This window comes from Podarcis bocagei (genome assembly GCF_964188305.1).
Source record: "Podarcis bocagei genome assembly, chromosome: 1".
Lineage (NCBI taxonomy): Eukaryota > Metazoa > Chordata > Lepidosauria > Squamata > Lacertidae > Podarcis > Podarcis bocagei.
Genome location: NC_138125.1, coordinates 79,128,021 through 79,143,120, shown reverse-complemented (window position 1 = coordinate 79,143,120; position 15,100 = coordinate 79,128,021). Strand labels below are relative to the sequence as shown.

General features: G+C 42.8%; 1 protein-coding gene and 1 long non-coding RNA gene across 12 annotated transcripts in view; both read left to right on the top strand.

The window, feature by feature from the left end:
- TSPAN4 (tetraspanin 4) overlaps window positions 1–15,100 on the top strand; it is a 508,885-nt gene that overhangs the window by 391,179 nt on the left and 102,606 nt on the right. Inside the window, exon 1 of one of the 11 annotated variants that reach the window (XM_081203207.1) lies at window positions 7,391–7,409. The exons of the other annotated variants lie outside the window; for them this stretch is intronic. The gene's annotated coding sequence lies outside the window, so the exon portion shown is untranslated. Of the gene's footprint in view, window positions 1–7,390; window positions 7,410–15,100 lie in introns of those variants that run through there. 11 annotated transcript variants of the gene reach the window in all.
- LOC308592251 lies at window positions 12,234–14,143 on the top strand. The gene is made up of 2 exons (XR_014010454.1): window positions 12,234–12,814; window positions 13,864–14,143. It is a non-coding gene; the product is annotated as an uncharacterized lncRNA (long non-coding RNA).

Below are 15,100 nucleotides of genomic sequence, written 5' to 3'. Positions count from 1 at the left end.
GGGCTGCGTGCTAAGAGGTTCTATGTACAATTAAGTGGTGTATCAATTTTGGGCTCAACTATTTTATTCAGGAATGAATTATCATTACTAAGTTAAGTCAATTAATTTCAGTAGGTGTATCCTGAATAAAAATCAGTTGAACTTTGTTAAATAAAACAATGCTGGCAATGGATAGTGCTAGAGCCCAAAGTAGACAGGGCACTCATTTTCTCTCCCTCTCTCTGCCACCCTCTTTCCCCTCTTCTTCCTTTTCACCTGTGTGAAATTAGGCTGAGGCTTCAGACACAGGTAGCTCACACCTGCCCTCCTTTAAAAAAGAAAAGATAAAAAGGTGCATATTATTATGTCGTCTTCTTCTTTGGAGATCACTCGTAGCTGAGTAAGATTGTCTTCCATAAACACGGTTTTAACAATGAGTCCGTAAGTGACTGTGGAGGCCAATTCTGGATCCACACATCCTTCCACAGTTAGGGACATTGGTTTCTGGGCGGGAGTTGATCACGGTGTGGATTTGCCACGCATGCCTTCCTCCTAGCACGTTTCTCCCTTGTGTCCTGAGTTCGAGTGTCTTCAAAGCCCATGACACCTTTGGTAAAGGCTGTTCTCCAAGTGGAGCACTTGCAGGCCAGTGTTTCCCAGTTGTCAGTGTTTATACTACATTTTTTAAGATTTGCTTTGAGACAGTCTTGAAACCTCTTTTGTTGACCACCAGCATTATGCTTTCAATTTTAAAGTTCAGACTAGAGTAGTTGCTTTGGAAGGCGATCATCAGGCATCCACACAACATGACCAGTCCAACGAAGTTGATGTTGAAGAATCATTGCTTCAACACTGGTGATCTTTGCTTCTTCCAGTACACTGATATTAGTTCGCCTGTCTTCCCAAGTGATGTGTAAAATTTTTCGGAGACACCGTTGATGGAATCTTTCGAGGAGTTGGAGATGGCATTTATAAGTGGTCCATGTTTCAGAAGCATATAGTAAGGTTGGTAGTACAATAGCTTTGTAAACAAGCATTTTGGTTTCCCTGCGAATGTCCTGGTCCTCAAACACTCTGTTCTTCAATTGGGAGAAAGCCGCACTTGCAGAGCTCAGGCGATGTGGATTTCGGCATTAATGTTAGCCCTTGTGGAAAGATAACTGCCCAGGTAGGAGAAGTGATCGACATTTTCCAACGTTACACCTTTGAGAGCCATTGTTATCTGCGGTTGTTGCTGTCATGTTATCATGGAGGACACGAATGAAGCTATTGCACTGCACTGGAAAGAACATTACCAACATCTCCTTAACCGCAACTCCCCCGTAGCTGCTGAGGTCCTCTCACAAATTCTGCAAAAACAAGTTAGAGATGAGCATCTCCAAATCTGGGAGAGTTGTGTACAGCTATTAACCAAATGAAAAACAACAAAACCAGTGGATCTGATGGGATACTTGCCGAAATCTTCAAAGTAGGAGGAATTGAACTTACACAACAACTTCACAAGCTCATTGAAAAAAATCTGGGAAAGAGAAGATATCCCAGCAGACTTTAGAGATGCCAAAATTATCATTCTCTTTTAAAAAAGGTGACAGAACTGATTGTGGAAACTATTGAGGCATCTCTCTATTAGCTGAGGCCGGCGAAATCCTTCAAGGATTTTAGCAAACCGTCTCATAACAATATCCGAGGTGACCCTTCCTGAATCCCAAAATGGTTTTTGGCCTTCTAGGGGGACAGTAGACATGATTTTCACCGCTCGGCAGCTTCAAGAAAAATTCAGAGAGGAAAACCAACCCCTGTATATGGCGTTTATTGACCTGACTAAGGCTTTCAACACTGTAAATCGTAATGCCCTGTAGACTGTCCTTCTAAAAATTGGCTGCCCAGATAAATTTGTAAACATCAATTTGTAAACATATTATTATGAGGCCTGCCTTGAACGTGGTATACAAATACAAAAAAATATGGATAGTACATGGTACATGATGGTACGTAATGAGACATGAGGTCATCAGTGTGTGAGTGTGTGTGTGTGTGTTCATGTGTGAGTAAAGAATGTCAAGGCTTTCAGAGATATCCTCTCATGAAGAGAGTTGTCAGTGCCCTCTGTCTTTCCAGAGGGAACTTGAACGGTGTCATGGGTGGCATTCAATGTCATGCTATTACAAACGTTCCATCTGCACAAACATTGCAGCTTACCCTATGGAACGAACCCCACCCCCTTCTGTAGATGAGGAAAGTGGGGAAAGCAAGCCCTCTTGCACAAACAGAAGTGCTTGAGCAGGGCTTCTGTCAATGGGGCTCCTTGGGTGAATCCCACTCATTAGCTCTACTTTATTGCAATAGAAGATGGGATATGCAATTAGCCAAATCAATATCTAGCCTGTATAGGAAAACACAAATGCAAACCTAGTTATATCTTTTTTCATATAAGTGAAACTTTTGTACTTTTCTTTTGTTAATTTAACCTTGATTTAAATTCAGTAGAGCCACTGTAGGCCAGATGCAGTTGCTTCAGGTGCCAGATTTAGCCTTGGGGTCTCCAGTTGGCCATCCCTCCTGAAGTCTAGAGGATAGAATGGGGTTAGACTAGCAAACGCTTTGTAAAAGGAGTTGAGAGCTGCCATTTATGATGAAGGATTATAATTATACAATGACCTGAAGGAGAGTTTTGACAAGCATTCTGCCGCAGACGTTTTGTAGCGCAATATTTTATTTATAAGCCTGAGTCTTTTCCTTGACACTGTCTTGAGACGCATTAAAAAGTTTCTAGAGTTGAAATAAACTGTTCACAAGGTTTTGATGCAAATTCAGGCAATTGCAAATAACAGTTGCATGCTATTTTCATTGTGATTTAATAGACATAAACCACAACCTTATTGTAAATTATTTAGGCAAAATGGCATTACAAATCTGGCAACAGTCAGCACTGCTACTGTCTAGGAGGACAACAGACTGGGCTTATCCACATTTACTTTCTGCCCCGCTCTTTCCATGCTCCCTGTCTGAGCATGCGTTGTTGCTTTCTGCCCCACACTTTCCCTGTGTTTTCCGCGGATTGCTGTTTGCTCCGATTGAGCTTTAAAGAGCGGGTGACCACAGGACAAACACACACAATACAAACACATACCGGCTTGGACATGGAGTATTAAAGCCTGGATGTCTGCATGGAAAGAGTGGAGGATAGGTGAGTGCAGATAAGCCCTGAGTGAGGTGCAGGAATGAATGGAACAGAAGGGAAGGATGCAGGGCCTTGAGCTAAGAAGAGGCAGTTGACTTAGACGCAAGGTTTCATGAGACAAGATAGAGCAGGTGAAAGTGCCAGCTAAGAAGGGAAGCTCAGGCTGGCACTCACTCACCTACAGCTGCAGCTGGTCTTTATAGCCGGATACCCATATTACTTGGTGTACAATTAATTATTTGGTGTGTAACTTATTTCATCTGATGATGATTCAAAGGCATAGGATAGAATAATAGAATTAATTCTTACCTCCATTAAAAAATCAAACATGTGGGTTTTCTCATGTTGTGTCTTGTTACTCCTTTGTGACATACTGAATATTTAAGCCCAATAGGACTATAGTTTAGCTAGCAGTATAGAGAATGAGAACAGCATTAGGTCATCAATCAATGTGACATTGAGAATATTTTGGAGCATACTTGTTGGATCGTGCTCTGCATCCACGTTAAAAGTGTGCCTTGAATGAAATGGTTGCATTGCAGTTATGTGAAGTTACGTGGAACCATGCTACTTAATTCAGTAGGCTAGGCAATGCGGCCATCACAACCTATACTTGCAGCTTCCAGCACATTAGGAAACAACCCTTTAAAAACAAAACACCATGATACCATAATCAGGTTGCAATAGTTTTGATATCCTTCTTTAATAAAAACTGCAAACCAGTTTTGATATACCCTTGATTAACAATCCGCTATTGCATTGTGCTTAAAATATAGGGCTCTGTCCTATGAAAATGGAAACATAATGTCCTTAATAGCTCCATAGATGGCTGAAATGAAGTGTGCAATGGGTTCTTATCATATTTTCAAGTCAATGTTCTTTCCCCTAAAGCAAAAATAATTAAAATAAGGCAGAAGGCTCTGAGCAGCTTTGCAAAGGCAGAGTGGCTTTGCATGCATAATGGAGGTAGAAAGATGATACTTAACTGAGGAAATTGACTGGAGCAACACTTGTCTTAAAACAACTGTAGGAAGGCTTATAGATTGTTCCATTTACCCAGAAATATACAACATGACAAAGATAAATGTCAGCAAACAAAATGCAAAATTATGGTTGAATGTGAAGTTGCTAATAGAACTGGCATGGTTAAACCAATAGTAGGGTAAAAAGTGATTGGAATAGTCTCTTAAATTTCACATTATACAGAAGCTGCCTTGAATATTATATGGTGTGTGTTTGCACAGAATACATAAATCAATTAATTCATCGCCAGGAGCAGTAAATGTGCACTTCAGTTAGAGGTGGTCTACATGCATCTAAAAAGTCATGTTATCAATCTGGCAGGTAGTGTAAGCTGCTAGTGTATTGGAATCCAAGACGGCTGTCATGAAATTATGTTTTGATCGATATTTCAGTTGGCACTAGACTTAGAAAATGAACTCCAGTGGCAAAGCCAATGGTGTGTGAATCAAGGGGATCAATCTTAATATTTCTATCAAGATAGCCTTATGCATTTCAAAAGTAGCCACTGTTTTGTTCATGATTAGTTACTCGAAAAAGTTGCAAAGTTGCTACACCAGCTCTGTTTCAAATGTGTCAATAAGAAACCAGGTTTGTTGGCTGGGACTGCTCCTTCACCCACCTTTATCATTTGAGGTCCAAGTGGCGTCAGTGGCAAGAAATGCCCTTTTCCAGCTACGGCTAGTTTGCCAGCTACAGCCATTCCTGGAACAAGGCAGCCTGCCCACAATTTCGCCTGCTCTGATTATCTCCCGTCTCAGCTAATGCAGTGCACTCTATCTAAGGCTGCCCTTGAAGACTATGCAGAAATTGCATCGAGTGCAAAACGCTGCCACTAGAGTGCTGACTGGCTACTTGATGCGCAGTTGTTGACATCCATCTGTCTTGGGAGACAATGAGGGGGGGGGGCCTTTGGGGGTGAAGTCAATTCATTGGAGCTGCTGGCTAAAAGACCATGCTTGAACCGACCCTGCAGGAAGATAGATGTCTCTGTTCCAAATCTCTGGTTCTCTCATTCCACCTCTTTCCTTATACACCCAGAAAATATTACTACACTCATTTCTCTTTATCCTCTGCAGTCTTTGTTCGCTGGTTTCCTTCATACTGCCTTTCCTTCATCTCAGAAAAGCAAACTTTTACGTTTGGAATATAAATTTTACTTGCTGTTTTCTTAATTTGGCATAGAATGCACACAAGCCTCCCTTTACTTCTATGTAAATTGAGAAAAGACATTCAAGTATTTATGATGATGGCTGAAGATATAGGTCTTCCAGTTTTAATGCTGTGTTGTACAACAGAACTGTAGTGTGACCTTTAGTCAGAGGTCCAGTTCTCCATCTGTAAAATAGGGATAATAGCCAGTCCCCATCTCACATAATTGTGAAAATAGTACAAATTGTCAGGCAATGAGAATCTGTGGAAATAATTCAGAAGTCACTTACGTTAAAGTAGCACTGCTGAAAGCAACCAGCCCACTCCAGGGAAAGCAATTTTGCAGTTTATAGGTTGTTTTGTAATGGGGGTTGTATGAATAACACTTGATAGAATTACAGAGCAATATAATTGAAGTTGAAAGTAAACTCATACAGTGAAGTGGGTTTCAAATTACATGTCTTGAAAGGAAGTATAAGTAGATGGAATGCCATAGAAATGTATGTGCTGAAATTACACTGAGAAGTGTTTTGTTTAGAATGTCCAGTTTGAGATTCTAAAGCTTTGGTGTCCTTGCTGAACTGCAATTGTTTTTTGACAGTGGATTGATCCCTGATACTTTTGAATGCATATTATCCTTTCTAATTTGCTTTCCCCAGCCCACCCTGGAACCAAATGAAATGTGGATGCTGATTTTGAAATTCAAATGGGTCTCATTCTAGATAGGTCATAACATTTGAATTATTTTATTATTTATTATGTTTACATTCATTATTTATTTGATTTAGATCCTGCTTTTTTGACTACCAGATCTTATCAGATCGTCAACTACTTTTAACTACTGTCTACATACCCAGTTTCTTATACCTTAGACTCACTACGAGTAATAGATCTACTGCACCCTGTTCCTCTCCAGTATAATTGTTCCTTTCCTATTGTTTAGTAATTGATTAAAGAAAACTCACACCATTGCCCCTCCTGGCTACAAACTACTGTTCACATACACTTGCATGTCCCCAGAGCGTCAGTTTCCATAGGCGTCACCTTTTGCTGGGTGTCCTCTGGGGCTGCAGAACTCTTCTAATGCCCAAGGAGCTAAATAGAGAGGAACCTTGTGCTGTTTAGCATGAAGCAGTGCTGTGCCAAAATTTTCTCCTGCATTTCCCCCAGCCATTCTATGTCAATTTATTGAGGGGGGGGGATTACATTAAAATTTATCAAGGGGGAGAGAAAATTTTGGTGAAATTCTCATGCTTGTGGTCTTGTCAATCTTGCCTTACTTTTGAGGTGGCCAAAATGTCCTTTCATTCTACAGTTGGTCTCACTGGTAGTCTGCACTCTGCAGCCTTCCTAGGCACCTGCTCCTTAACTGAAGTCCAGGGGAAGACAAGGCATAACGAGTTAGCTTCTTCCATAGGGCTTTTTCAGATCAGGAAAGGTGGGCAGCCTGGGAGGTTACAGAATGCTGGGATAAATGTTTACTGAAAAGAAACACATACACACACACTCACACCCCCCCCACCCACCCTTGGCCATCTCACAATGAAAAATTAAGATCGCCTCCCCTGCAGTGTTGACATTTTTAAGTGCCCTGGAAATGAGGCAGAAAAATGAAGGCATCCTTTGCAGAGGAAGAACGCTTTTGAGAAAGTTAAAGATAGATTTTGGCACAGCATCAGACTGAAATATCTTCCATAAGCAGTTGACTATATGCTGTGCTTTCTACTCTCTTTCTTTTGGGGCTAGAGATCTGCTAATGTGTGAGGAGCCAGGTGCTCTCCTGCTTGATGTTTCTTCCATTTGGTATACTTTGATTTGTACTTTAAGTCACAGATCAAAGTTACCAAATCCATATGGCTAAAAGCAAAACAGATGTGCCTCCAGAGTAGCAGGCAGTCATCAGCAGGGTGTGTCAATACAGTGATCAATAAAGCACTAAGTTGGACACCACCTTACCCCTTCATCATGGGAAGAATCCCTTTCAAAGTGGAATGACATCACAATTCCTTATGGGCAAACTGAACTTCCATGGTGTCATCAGCAATAGCTTCACTCTTCCATTGTCCCAGGGAACACAGTAAGTGAATCATAAGAATCTTGTTAAGATAATCTGATACTGCCTCTCTGTATTTATTGACTCAAGTACTTCCTATGCTACGGTCTAAACCACAGAGCCTTGGGCTTGCCGATCAGAAGGTTGGCGGTTCGAATCCCCACAACAGGGTAAGCTCCCATTGCCCGGTCCCTGCTCCTGCCAACCTAGCAGTTTGAAAGCACATCAAAGTGCAAGTAGATAAATAGGTACCGCTCTGGCGGGAAGGTAAACGGCATTTCCGTGTGCTGCTCTGGTTCACCAGAAGCGGCTTAGTCATGCTGGCCACATGAGCTGTACACCGGATCCCTCAGCCAATAAAGCGAGATGAGCGCTGCAACCCCAGAGTTGTCTGCAACTGGACCTAATGGTCAGGGGTCCCTTTACCTTTACCTTACTTCTTACTGGAAACTTAATTCTGCTAAAAAGTTAAAGAGAAGTGCTGACCTTCTCAACACGGATTCAGGAACAATTAGCTAAAATGGCCTATTATGGCTGATGCAGAGATTTTGCAAGTATTTTGAGTAACCGTAATATAGCTATGCTTTCAGAGTGATTAAATATGAACATCTGTTAATATTGAACAGATTTGTTGAGCAATCATATAAAGCTTTACTTACTTCAGAATAGGAAATTAAAAAAATATTTTAACAACTATTCACTATTGTGAAAATAAGTTCCATTTCTCCCATAATCCAGCCAGTTTTCCCTGTTACCTTAGCCACAAGTTATTGTGAAACTCATATGATACAGCTAACACATTTTCTGCATCAAATTATTCTCTGATGCAGAATACATAGGAGGGGGAGAGAACAAGACACTAGAGTAAAATGGTGAAACCCTGTAACTGGAAACTAGAATAAAGTAGTGAGATGTAAGACTATTTAGAACTTTTAACTCTACTTTTAGAAGGCCCCAAACAGAAGTGTATGTGAACCTATGTTGTATCTTTACTTACAAATTGGTTTTGACCGACTAAATAGCCCTTTTCTCCTTAGGTGCTTGAAAACAGTATTTCTTCTGCATATATAGGAGAGTTGTTGCTCTAACTATGGGGGAAGTCTTTACTCTGCTGCTAATTTGACCCTCTGAGAATGGTGGAGGCATTATCTTTATATGCCTTCCAAGAGTTGCAAATTGTAGGATTTTTTTCTTTCTATCTCAATGGAATGTGATGCAATGGGGAAAAAGAACACTACTTTTTAACTGTCACCAAAGCAGATTTTAATTGCACAGAAACTCTAGGTATGCACTTCGTACCAAAATAACCTTTAAAGCTTATTCAAAATGAGGGAGCAAGAGAGAGAGAGGAGCAACAGAAGTGGGAATCATAAAATGGCTAGCATACAATATATTACCATGTCCCTCTTGGCAGCCATCTCTGACATATTTCATTCTCACTACAGAGTTCCTTGTCACTAAATAGTGTCTTGGCTCCTGGAAATTAGTGTTTGCATAAATATAATTGAGCAAATGAGAATTCATTTCCGAATAAGGAAGCAGAATAGCTTTTAAGAAGCATCTTTTTTAAAAAACCAAACAGCTTAATATCTCTGACCCAACAGCTTTGTGACACATGTGTGATCTTTGGTGCATACGTAAGCTTTGTGCTAGCAGTAGCTGCCTCAGTGACTTCAGTACCAAGGAAATGCACTGTGCACACAATTGGGGATTTAGGTGCACAGCATGGGTATAGCATGGGTTGCCAGGATTGCACCCCCCAAACCCGAGGCTCCCAGGCTGTGGGTAGTGGCCTCAGGGCACTCACAGGAGGCACCCTGGGTGGTCTCCTCCTTCTGCCTCTTGCTAAGGAGTGTGAGAGAGCAGCTGCTGACAGCATGGAGCCACCTCCTTTGCTGGGAAGAGGGGAGTCAGGGCTGTGCCTCCAGGAAGCCTCCTCGTCCTGCACTCAGCAGGGAGGCAGATGTGAGCCATGAGTTGCAACCAACATGCAGGTGGGGCCCAGCCCAGCTCTGCTTCCCAGTTTGTTTCTACACCGTAGCCCATCTGCAGGAAAGATACCTTTCTGGGGGAACAGCTGTCACACCGCCACCTCCCTCGGCAAGCAGGTTTTGCAAAAGAGCCCTTCCAGCTTGCCCACCTTTTCAGCTGGGAGGTGAGGTACCAAAACTACAATGTCCAGCCTCCAGCTTGGTAGTAGGAATGTTTCCCAGCAACACCATGCAATCGAACGTGAAGCAGGAACACTCTTGGGCTGCCTTCTGCAGCTGGAATGTGCAGGAGCTCCTCAAAGAACAGCCTTCTGAATTTCAGTTTGGAAACTTCAGTGTATTTAACTGAAAGCAGCTCCAGCAGTAGCTGAGGTTTGGAGGCAGGGAAGCATCCCTTGCCCAACTTGTGCCCTTAACATTTTTGCCCCTGGGGCAAGCACCCAGTTGCCCCCCACCCAAGCTACACCACTGGTGCATAGCAATTCCGCAAAGTTGAGCACATTCTGATTATATGGAATTTGTGGGGATTTTTGGATCTGGTTGAACATATCATGTTTTGGGTTATTCTACACTGTAGATTTACCATTGATCATTGTAGAGTTGAAGTTTGATTGAGCCAGCCATTGAATTGTGCTCTCTTCTGTACCTGCTGCTTTGGGAGTATGGACTATCCTTCAATGAAGGTACAGTCAGCCATCTGTCAGGGGCACTTTAATTGCATCTTGCACTGCCCAACCTGCATTGAGAAGTGGGTTGGTCTACATGACCTCCAAGGTGCCTTTCAACTTGTGTATGTTTCTATCAATCTGCACAATGTTGCCCAATTTCCTAGGTCAGATACCAGCAACATATAGTTTTCTTCTCCCTATTCTCGGCATGTCTTCCTTCCCATTACTGATTAAATATAAAAAGGTTTAAATAAACAAAAGTTTATTTAATTCCACTTAATTTTTATTTAAAAAAGTAACTAACTGGGAGTCACGTGTGGTTAACAGGCTGCAGTTTGTCTAAACCTGGCAAATGCTTCAAATTGGCATAGCCACAACAGAAAGTTCTTCTTGCATTGTCCAAATTGCACCACATTGTAGAAGGGATGGGTGCAAATGTTCCTGTTAATATTTCAAAACTTTCAGAGCTGTGTGGGGATGGCAATCTGACATTGTCACTGCCATGTGCAGGCTCAGCTAAGCTTGTGTTCTCCCTTTGTCCCTTCCTGCTGCCTTGGTCTATATTCCACCTGGAACAAAAAGGTGATTGTGTACAAGGCAAGCTTGTTTTCCCCCATGTAATTCACAGACTGGGGTGAATGTTCTGTGCAATTTTCCTAATAGTTTTGTGTGAGGTTTTTTATTTTAAGTACAAGCAACAATGATCTCAGTGTGGCGAATTAAAACCCCAGGATACAGGGCCATAATGCAATGCCTACCATGATAAATGTACGCCAGCCAAATCCATTCCTGCTGTAGCCTCCCATCAAATTTGGTGTTTTGTTTTGTGTTTTGAAGAGGAGTGAAATGTGCATGTTTGGTAGAACTTTTAGGGCAAAAACCTCCCTTCTGGTCTCCCAGAGCTGTTTCTAGATAGTGTGGGATAGTTGGGTAGGTCTTATAATTTTTCTTATATAACCCTTGGGAAGACTTCAAACGCTCCTAAACTAGGTAAAAGGTAAGGTAAAGGACCCCTGGACTGTTAAGTCCAGTCAAAGGTGACTATGAGGTGCGGCGTTCTTCTCGCTTTTCAGGCCGAGGGAGCCGGTGTTTGTCCACAGACAGCTTCTAGGTCATGTGGCCAGCATGACTAAATCACTACTGGTACACAGATGACCGTGACAGAAGCCAGAGTGCACGGAAATGCCGTTTACCTTCCCACCGCATCAGTACCTATTTATCTACTTGCACTGGTGGGCGGCTTTCAAATTGCTAGGTTGGCAGAAGCTGGGACAAAGCAATGGGAGCTCACCCCATCACACTGACTCAAACCGCCAACCTTCTGATCAGCAAGCCCAAGTGGTCTAAACCACTGAGCCACCCACTCCCCTAAACTACTAGTATACCAGTATAGGAACCACTATAGGGGGGAAAAGAGATTTGACTTTCTACCACATGTATATGCTATTGAGGGGAAATTGCCTAATGAGTGGAGTATTTTACGCTACAGTACAGTGAAACGAAGATCATGGCCACTGGGCCCATCACCTCCTGGCAAATAGAAGGGGAAGAAATGGAGGCAGTGAGAGATTTTACTTTCTTGGGCTCCATGATCAGTGCAGATGGTGACAGCAGTCACGAAATTAAAAGACGCCTGCTCCTTGGGAGAAAGGCGATGGCAAACCTAGACAACATCTTAAAAAGCAGAGACATCACCTTGCCAACAAAGGTCCGTATAGTAAAAGCCATGGTTTTCCCAGTAGTGATGTATGGAAGTGAGAGCTGGACCATAAAGAAGGCTGATCGCCAAAGAATTGATGCTTTTGAATTATGGTGCTGGAGGAGACTCTTGAGAGTCCCATGGACTGCAAGAAGATCAAACCTCTCCATTCTGAAGGAAATCAGCCCTGAGCGCTCACTGGAAGGACAGATCGTGAAGCTGAGGCTCCAATACTTTGGCCACCTCATGAGAAGAGAAGACTCCCTGGAAAAGACCCTGATGTTGGGAAAGATGGAGGGCACAAGGAGAAGGGGACGACAGAGAATGAGATGGTTGGATGGTGTTCTTGAAGCTACCAGCATGAGTTTGATCAAACTGCGGGAGGCAGTGGAGGACAGAAGTGCCTAGCGTGCTCTGGTCCATGGGGTCACGAAGAGTCGGACACGACTAAACGACTAAACAACAACAACAGTGATACCTCTGGTTACATACGCTTCAGGTTACATACGCTTCAGGTTACAGGCTCCTCTAACCCAGAAATAGTGCTTCAGGTTAAGAACTTTGCTTCAGGATGAGAACAGAAATCATGCTCTGGTGGCGCGGCGGCAGCAGGAGGCCCCATTAGCTAAAGTGGTGCTTCAGGTTAAGAACAGTTTCAGGTTAAGTACAGACCTCTGGAACGAATTAAGTACTTAACCCGAGGTACCACTGTACGCTGTGAAAGATATCTGTGCAATCCGTTTTGAGGGGAGGAAACCCAAGGTTGTCTAAGGACATTTATTGGCACACACTGTTAACAGTATTAGATACATTGTGTGAATTTTAAAATTAATGATACAGAGTCTTTTGCAAGCTTCACTAAAGCAGATGAGAGCAGGATCGTCTTTGAATTATAAATTCAATGACAGAAACTTCAATAATGAAGGACTAGTGTAAAACAACTTCTGCCCTTTAATGCATTGCAACATCGGGAATCTTTGCTCATCTAATCCTTGCATTAAAACTCAGGAGCCAGCTGGGCTGCTGTAACCCTCGTGAAACAAAATGGGGAAAGAGCTGTAAATGCTTCTGGTGAGTGGTCAAAGCATTGTCTTGTGATTATTTGACAATTCATTAGGTCACTTTTGCTATTTTCATTTTCTTCCATGAACACTAAAAGGCAGAGTTGCGTGCAGCAGGAGTTGTAGGGAAGAGGCAGAGCTCAGTGTTTGGCGTGCAGAAGGCTGCAGGTTGGACCCCCAGGTAGGGCTGGGATAGGAATAAGGAAAAGAGATCAGGGTACATATGAGGCACTAGACAGAAGCGGTGATCCTGAAGGTTGGAAAGGAGGAAGATTAAGAGATGGTGTGTGAGAGAGAAGGGTGTATTCATGCTAGCTGGGAAAGGAAGCTGGGGCTAAGACTTACTATTATTATCATTGCTTATTTATTGCATTCATATCCCATCTTTCCTCCATAGAGCTCAAGTTGGCATACATGGTTCTGCCCCTCCTCACCGAATCCCCACAGCAACCCTGTGAGGTAGAGAAGGCAGTGACTGGTCCAAGGTCACCTAGTGAGCTTCACGGCCGAGTGGAGGGATTTGAACCCTGGTCTCCCCGGTCCTAGTCTGGCCCTCTAACCACTACACCACACTGGCTCTGCAAAAATTGCCCTCCCATTCAGCTATACAACTCACCTTTTAGGCCTTTTCTCCTCAGGCATTCCTGTCGCTTGGGTGGGCATCCCAGGAGGCCTAAGAAATAATTCCTAGAATTCTCCCTGACCCTCCCGCAAAAGTGAACAATTGCCTGTAGAAACTTCGCAAGTCACTTTCTGTTCATATTTATCTTGAAATGGATGTTTCAGGGCCTTACTGGGAAGGGGGGTGCAGCTAAATTAACTTGTCTTCTTCAGCGACCCTCTCACCTTCTGATCTGTTGTACCTTTAAAGGAGTGCAAATGTTTGATAGATCTCTGGAGACAGAAGAGAGCACTTTTGTTATATTTTTTTAAAAAAGTTGTGCCATTTTAATTTGTGAAGGCAGAAAGCCAATTCTGATTGACAGTTTAAGTGCCCACATAATAATAAACGAAATACAGATTTTATTTTCTTTGTGACCGTTTCTCTTTTCCTTTCAGCCCCTGTTGGGACATAACATTGGAATGCCCTTGTTGCATCTGACTTTCTTGCAGAATATTGGAGAGCTTCCAACCTTTTAAACTGCTCCAGCTTTAATTTATCCCACTTCTGATGTTCTCCCCTACTGTATATCTCATTCCCCCCCATTTCCTACCCCCTTTTGCTCTTAGAGCCTATATATTTATTTAGCAAAATACTTTAAAAGCGGCCTGAATTTATGTTTAAAATTAGTTGTCAATGTTACTATCCCTGTGAATAAAATATATGTTGTACATTTGAGAGGGGGATCAGTAGTGGGAAATGACTCATTTCGGGAATATTTCCAGTAATACAAAATGGTGAAAGAAGTAATTCCAGCACCACCCATCTGTGTTCAATATGACTTAAATGAAAGGCAGCTTATTAGAAGGGCACAAAGGATCTATTGAATCACAAAAACATTTGCAACCCCAATATGTTTGTGCCAACAATATCCACGACACCAACATGTTTGGAGTGGTTGCAGAGACCACTGGTTTCGGGCTGCAGAAGCTGGTACTGACTGGGAGCTCGAGCAACTTTTCTGGGCAATTGCAGCAATGCAGATAATGACAGCTGGGTCTTCTTATTTTTCCAACCAAATATATGCTGGCATTTGTTTGGATTTGGCTGTCTATGGCGGTGCAAGGGAAGGGTGTTTGAATACAGCTGAGCCCTGCAGGTAGATGAAACCTGAATGGTTTCAGTCCGGGTCCTTAGCTGGTAAAGGCAGGATCTTATTTGGAGTAATCCTTGAGACTGGGAAGGCCTTAATAAATGAAAAGGCAGCACTGCATTCCTCAAAGTGCCAAGATGTGGCTCATCTTTTGCTCTGCCCTTCTTCTCCATCCTGGGCCAACTGCTTTCTGACACTCCGCAAGCTTCTATTACGAGAAATTAAAGCAGCACATGGCCACCTTAAAATTCAGGTGCCACATTCATGTTTCACAAGGAACCTGCTTTTTATGGCTAAATTTTATGTTGGGAAATGGACTGCAGAGGAGAGCTCTGCACATTAAGGCACGCCATGAATTATGCACGAGGCACAGCAGTCGGGCATCGGCCGTGCCTCTTTATGAGCAAAAGAAAGCGATATTAACAATTTACACAGGGCTCGAGCTCTTATTTTTCACTGGGAAGCAATAACAGGCCGTGGTGCTGGGAAACGAGTGGTGTGTGGCTCCTCCTCCAGGCCCCTAGGGGGGCTTTCAAAAGCGA